This window comes from Akebia trifoliata, chromosome 2 (assembly GCF_017979445.1).
Source record: "Akebia trifoliata isolate Shusen 1 chromosome 2, ASM1797944v1, whole genome shotgun sequence".
In the NCBI taxonomy this organism is placed as follows: Eukaryota; Viridiplantae; Streptophyta; class Magnoliopsida; order Ranunculales; family Lardizabalaceae; genus Akebia; species Akebia trifoliata.
Genome location: NC_141376.1, coordinates 3,134,135 through 3,141,392, shown reverse-complemented (window position 1 = coordinate 3,141,392; position 7,258 = coordinate 3,134,135).

Sequence of the window (7,258 nt, the reverse complement as noted above, 5' to 3'; positions counted from 1 at the left end):
TCTAATAGATATAAACTTTTTTTTAACAATGACAAAATCTAAAGCTTATCATGCATTTGGGTGCTTTTTGGAAATTCTTTGTCTAGCTATTGTTTCCCAAAAGAGCTTTTGGGTATAAACTTTGTGGATGGTATCTTTTTAAGGTACTAGGAGGTGACATGTGACACCTAGAGTTCCTAGCATATCCTGAAAATTCGAGCTAACTTGTCCAAATTAGAGTAATTGGTGGTAAAGCTCGACCGATTTGATCCTTAGCTCAATAATTAGTCTAGACTTCTGTAGGTTTTTTCTTTTTTTTTTGGGCGGGGGGAATGACTCAATCAACCCAAATATCTAAAAATCAAGGATTTGACGAGGTCAAAAATCTTAACAAGGGGAAATCTTGAAAAGGAAAGATTGAATAAGGAAATAATTTTAATTAGATACTTTTCCAATCAAGATCCACCTTCTAAATTAGATAAGGATCTAAGAGAATATTAGAGTTTAACCTCTATAAATATAAGGGGGACACACACACCCATATATTATTACTCTACCATTTATTTCTTTATAACCTAATTTGGGCGTCGGAGATCCCAAGAGCTTATGAACAAATAAATCTCAAGCAATCAGTGTGAATCCCAAGGTAGTGTAAATTTTTATATCTATGAACTTATTGTTTGATGATGGTTCAACATTTTGTTGTCACACAAGTCATAATAATGGCTCAGAAATTGAAATTCCTCAGATCAATTTACTGTTCGTTGCATGGAAGTATGAAAAGATTTAAGGTAACATATTTTTTGGAGGAGAATGTTATGGGTTTTGTAATCAATGCCAAAATGGCTCAATTAATGATTAAGAAATACTAAAAACTTTTAATATTACTATCAAAATATAAAAAATAAAAAATAAAAAAAATAAAAAAAAACAACAACATTTTTTTTATCAGAAAACACTTCTTAGATGCTTGTTCCCCCAACAAACAATTCCCTAATAGCAATTCTTATAAAATTGATTCGCAAAGAGGTGCTTCTTCACCATGGGGCCTTAATCTTTGTGGAGGGATAAGCTGCCTCGTCATCCCAAGGTTAAGACCTATGTTACCTTGTTCATCCATTCCTTTGATTTGAATTTGGATTAGCTATTAGTCACTCAAGAACGAACCAGGTTAATTAGGGTAGGCAAGATAATTCTTTTCTCGGTACATTAGTTCGGTTTGCTTGTGCATATATATAATTCAAGCATGAAAGTTATAAGTATAACGTAAAATAATTTAGATGTTGAATAGAAAAAATTCTCATTTTTACATGTGAAGGATAAGGAAGAAGAAGAGGCATTATCTACTTTTGTATCGTCGCTAGTTATTCAACTCAATTACAAAATTCATCGAATCAGAATAGTTGAAATAAGTCATTCTTGAAATTCTACAAACCCATACCACAAATTGGTTCGTGGTGTTGTTTAGTAAAAACTAGTTTGGAAACAAAAACCAACGAGTGTTGAGTTTAGTGACTAAGGCCTCCCTCGAAAAAGGGAGAGGTCTCAAGTTCAAGCCTCCTTATTGTCACCCCACAGAGATTTATCTCGGCTTATTAACTGGTATGTGTGGCTTGTGAGGTATTTTATTTGTCGGGGGGAATTTGGATGAGATATGGTACTCTAAGAGGCCAGTTGTCTCGTTCCTATACTGGGCCCTACGGTTGTACATTCCATCATTAAATTATTTTATTTTATTATAATAAAAAAAAAAATCTGGAAACAAAAGTTAAGACTGCCTTGTGATCCTCATAGTTGCACCAAAAATCTTGATGAATATCCAACCGACAAGGTGTTGAGATGACATTGCTAGCTTAACACCAACAGATCACAGAAAGACACAAAGGAAAAAAACAACAAACAAAATAAAATACTGGAATTGACACAAAAATAAAACCATGAAACATCAAGATTAATCAAGGTCGTCTTAAACTTGGGCTAACTTGGCATTGACCCGTCAAAGTTAATCCAAATCGGCTTGTTTTGGGTGCAACTTGACTGTAAAATTAACCCAACTCAATCTCTAGGAGCACTTGGGTTTGGCTGATACCAGTCATTGTGATTGGAAGATCCAAATATTAATTGATATTTGAAACCCCTTAAGAAATGATATCAAGGGTAAATAATTAATTGATACGTGATTGGTTTGAATACTTTATATTATGATCTTGAGATTAACCGTCACAGTACTCCAAAAATAAAAAATAATTAAGAATCAAAACTTTCGTTGCGATATATTCCTAATCTTGACACACCTTAATCGAACTGGAATCATAACCTAAAATCCCTAAGTGTAAAACTCATGATGCAAATGTGCAAAATCAATCTTTTATCGATAATCCAAGCGCACAAATCTCAAAAATAGACTATCATGGGTCCATACGATTATAAATAATAGGTCATGAAGAGAAGCATAATGGAAGAAAACTATCAAAGTTGGATTTAATAAGGCTAATTAACCTATAAATAGAAAGAAAATTATATGTTAGTTTAAGGTGGGGTTTCTGTTAAAATAATCATAGATCTAACTTAAGCATCGGAGACTCCGCGAAAAAGACAACGAATGTTGGACACAAAGAATTCATGATCCCAATATGTTCAAATTTTAGCCATTTGTGATTTTGACTTAATATGGGTGAAAAATGCTTCAATCCAAAGACTAAAGTTCACAAATCAGATTTGACTTTTAATTGGTAGGTCCATCGAACGGCTGAGAAAACATTGATGTTCGGTGGGGCTCGATATAATGTGCCACTTGGCACATGGAGGTGTGGTGTAATTAGATGTTAGTTGAGTCGAGGATCATTATAGCATTGTCTGTCATAAGAAGTTAGGCAGTCTCACTCAGTCATCCACGCTCACATACCTCAGTACCTCCTGTTTGAGATCTACAGACAAAACAAATAAATTAGAGCTACTAAGGTTAGGAGTGACAGATAAGCAAAGAGAAGGGACTCTACTATACGTCTCTACGCGCGGCATAACGAATCTAAAAACGCGTAAACTTCGCCTCAAAAGACAGTTGTGTGGATATAAAAGAAAGAAAGCTGTGTGTTTGGTTATAATTTCTAAATGCTTTCGTACCAAGAAAGCAAAGGTTTCCTCACCTTATATGGAAAAACTATAGTTTACTCTACTCTTCTGATGTAAATAAATATAAACTGTTCCAACATACATTTAATAATTTCATTGAAATTCATGAATCAATCATTCCCCACCCAAGACCCATTAATTAAGGGATATATATATATAACATCTCTTTAATCTTTACCAATCTCACTAGAAACGTCATTATTGTTTTTTATTTTTATTTTTTATTTTTTATAATTTAGCAAAAAAAAGGTTTAAAATCATGTTTCAAAGTAATACTTCAATTAGGAGAACAATTGAAACTCTCGCCAGCAACACTTTGAACACATCCAAGAACATGAAATATCAATGTTTCGCTATAATTGAAATCAAAAAATTTATTGAAACTTTTCAAAACTGTACAAAATGTTAAAATCATGGGCAGAAATATTACAAACTTTAATTAATAGGAGATAGTATTGAATGAATGATTTTTTTCTCAAAGCCCAACAGCCGTTTGACATGTGGTGCAAATGACATCAGTAATAGAGAGAAAATTTCTCTCTCTTGTCTGTATGTCCTCTATCCACATGGATTATTACATTATCAATCTAACACCACAACCTTCTAGATTTTATGAAAAAACTCATATTACAAAAAAAAAAAAAAAAATTGAGCTTGATCTAGGGAATTGAGAAAGGACGGTTACTGAGTTCCCAAAATTAAAATTAAAATTCAACGGTGACAAATTTTTTTTTTTTTTTAAGTTCTTAGAATCTACAACCCCATGGCATCATATAATATTTTTGAATGTCACAAGGTTAGTCTAACTTTTAGCTCTTGATTAGTAAAACAAGCAAACAAACAAACAAAAATACCTTCAAAGTCTAAGAATCATACCAGAGTTTTGGAATAATTTTTTAATTAAGTTGGCAAAGTTTTGCAATAAATTTTAAAACAAAGTTGGGGATTGCAAAATTTTGTGTTTATATGAATTTATCACTTTTTGCAAGATTACCCAATAGGGCCAAGGATGTGATGATATTATGGATATATATAATAAACAAACATATATTGAATCTTGGAGAAGAAAGCTACAGCCTACAGCTATCTTGATATTATTCCCATTGACCATCTCCCAATGTCACCCATTTATTCCATCTAAGTGAATTTTTTAATTGAAGATGCCATCATACAAGCTGGCAAAGGAATTTCTCTTTACAAAACCAAGTCATGGAAGAACCTTCTTTGTTTCCCTCTTCTTTTTTTAATCATTTTATCTTTAGGACTTATATAATAGATTCGTACTTATAAATAAAAATATATATTGTGTATTAGGTACTATTTTTAATAATTTATGTTAAATTAAAATATATATTGTGTATTAGGTAATATTTTTAATAATTTATGTTAAATTAATGATGATTGAGAAATGGACAATCTAGTGATTCTACGGCGTGGACATTAGCTATTTATTGATGTATCCTCGTAATTTATTGATCTGGGTTTGAAGAATTTAAATAATGTAAGTGGTTGGGAATGCCTTGATAATGAACTATATAAATCTTATAATTTGATGTCTCTTTAATTGTCTTTTAGACATCGAAGCAAGTAATTTCCAATTGGAAGTTTGTTCTTACAAGAATAAGATAGAATATTTGGAATTGTAGAGAAATTACAAAAAAAATTATTATCGAGCATTGTTTGTTGGTAACCTAGGTAGTATCCCCACCTTAGGTGAGACTAATCTACCTCCCATCTTGTCGCATGTTACGACAGGTAAGTAAACACTTTATGTGGAGGGGCATATAAAGACTTGAAGTCATGACATAAGGAGTAAACCTAGTCGTTTCTTTCCGTCTTAGCTAACCCTTGGTGGGTTAAAAAAATTTACCGAGCATATAGAATTTGATTTTTAGACGAATGGATACAATGATTGTAGTTAGGCGGATGTGATAGGGAATGAAGCTCATGATAGTATCTTGTAAAGTGGTAGGATCCATGATTAATAACGATATACATGATCGTGTTAAGGATCCATTTTAAAGGATTTGACATAATTTAACGCACCGACTTCCTATCTTGTACACCCATGCTCCTATATCTAGGCTTGGGACCAGCAAAAAATGCCTAGTACTCACAATAATGAGCTATTTTTTTCAGTTGTGATTGTCTTTAAATTACAAGTGATTTGAGAATAACTTCACGCTAATTTGTTACTTAATATGGGGAGTGAAAGATGGCCATTTAGCATGTAGGACTACACGTCACCTTGAACTATCTATAATGAGTTGTGAGTTGTGATTTTCTAACTCTCCCTCACAAACCCCCACCCCCCCTCTTAAGATACACAATTGCAAATCCCTATAAATATATACAATTATGTATCCTTATTCATCTATAATCTAAGGTCTCACATGGGAAGGGTGGATAGATTGTGATAAATTTGGTTCAAATGTAAAATTAGAAGAAATATATGTTGTTTGTTAATCCTTTAATAACAATAGCATAACAAGAAATCTAATTGATGATAAAAGAAATTCATACTAGAATAATAAAAAGATTTATAAAAGTTATCCAATTAAAATAAAAAAAAATAAGTATGAAAAATTAGTTGAAAAGAAACGAGAATTTAATTTGCTAAGGGTATATGACACCATAAACATACTATTTAGTATTAATAGTTAAGCTAAGGGTATATTAGTCATTGAAAAGATCAGAAAGAAGAATTATAATATTTCCTAATTTCGATTATTATTTTTTTTTTGGGTTCAGAACTTCTCTCTGCCGACGCTTCTGTCTTAATAAGTAAGGTCATTTTCGTATGACACGTGTTGCAATAACCATGTACTGGATTAATGTGGTCCCCACAGAAAAAAAAAAAAAAAAAAAGCAATTAACAGAAACGTGGGACAGTGGGGACCACGTGTCTAAACGTCTTTGGATGCTATATGATACTTGTCTGCCCCGCACTTACCATGACGCGCCCCTTAGTGGGGTCCACCTGCTGAAACAGCGAAGACGAAATCGAAAGGATCCGGTGCTCCCTTGGGTCCCACTTTGTCAGATGTTCAGAATGTTGCACGGTGTAGTGGAGCTGTAGAGTGGAACTACGATATTACCATAATACCCTTATTTTATAAAATAGATTTATCCCAATAAAATGAAAACTGAAATCACCATCATAGTTAGACATGAATGATCGATGCCTATGGACAATATTTCATGAAATGAATATCATTTATTACATAAGAATTCGATTCTCAATTTCATTTTATAATTTTTCATCAATTTTATATTAATTAATTCTTTATTTCATAATTTAAAATTAAATTACAATTTATTCTAAATCAAATCAAATCATTTTAAAATTATCAATTTGAACAAGATCAAATTGCATTCCTAAAATAATTCTATCAATAAAAAAAATATATCATATTTAAAATAAAAAAATTAACTATTCTTCTAAGTAAAATTTATTTAAACCTTAAACATTGGAGGCCCAAGAACATGCTCCACATCCTGACTCGAAATAAATATGTAATAACAAATATTTATATTAGTTAAGAGTCAAGTGAGACCGTATGTCATGTATTTTCAACCTGACCCAAATTTTATTTATAAATTTTAAAATTTTATGTATCTAACCCTCAAATTAAAAAATAATAATAATAATAATAATAATTGATAAACAGCTCAAATACGGAAGCTGTGTCTTACTCTTACCAAATTAGTAAAAAAATAAAATAAAAACGATGGCACTCATCAATATTGGCTATTAGAAAATCTGACAAAAGTTACAGAAATGTCCATAGGTGGTCAAATCATGCCGTTACGTTGACTTTACACCTCATCAGATTAGTAGCTATGAGGCTAGAACCCTATATAAGTCCCTCACCAATGTAGATGTACAGTCGTATCTATTATACTACAGTCTTCTTTTGCGGCTACGTCACGGGTGCAGAGATGGTAAGCGATTGTGAATGGGGACAGTAATTACTGTCCTTTTTCATGGGCTTTCACGTCAATAAAACAAAATTATAACCTAGTCACTGAAAAGCGAAGATACTAGTTAGTTATTTGTAACCATTGGGGTGTTTCTGTCATTTGGTGACTTACGAAATTAGCAAACCTCTGAGATCCAAAGAGGAATGTTTTTTATTAAGCTAAC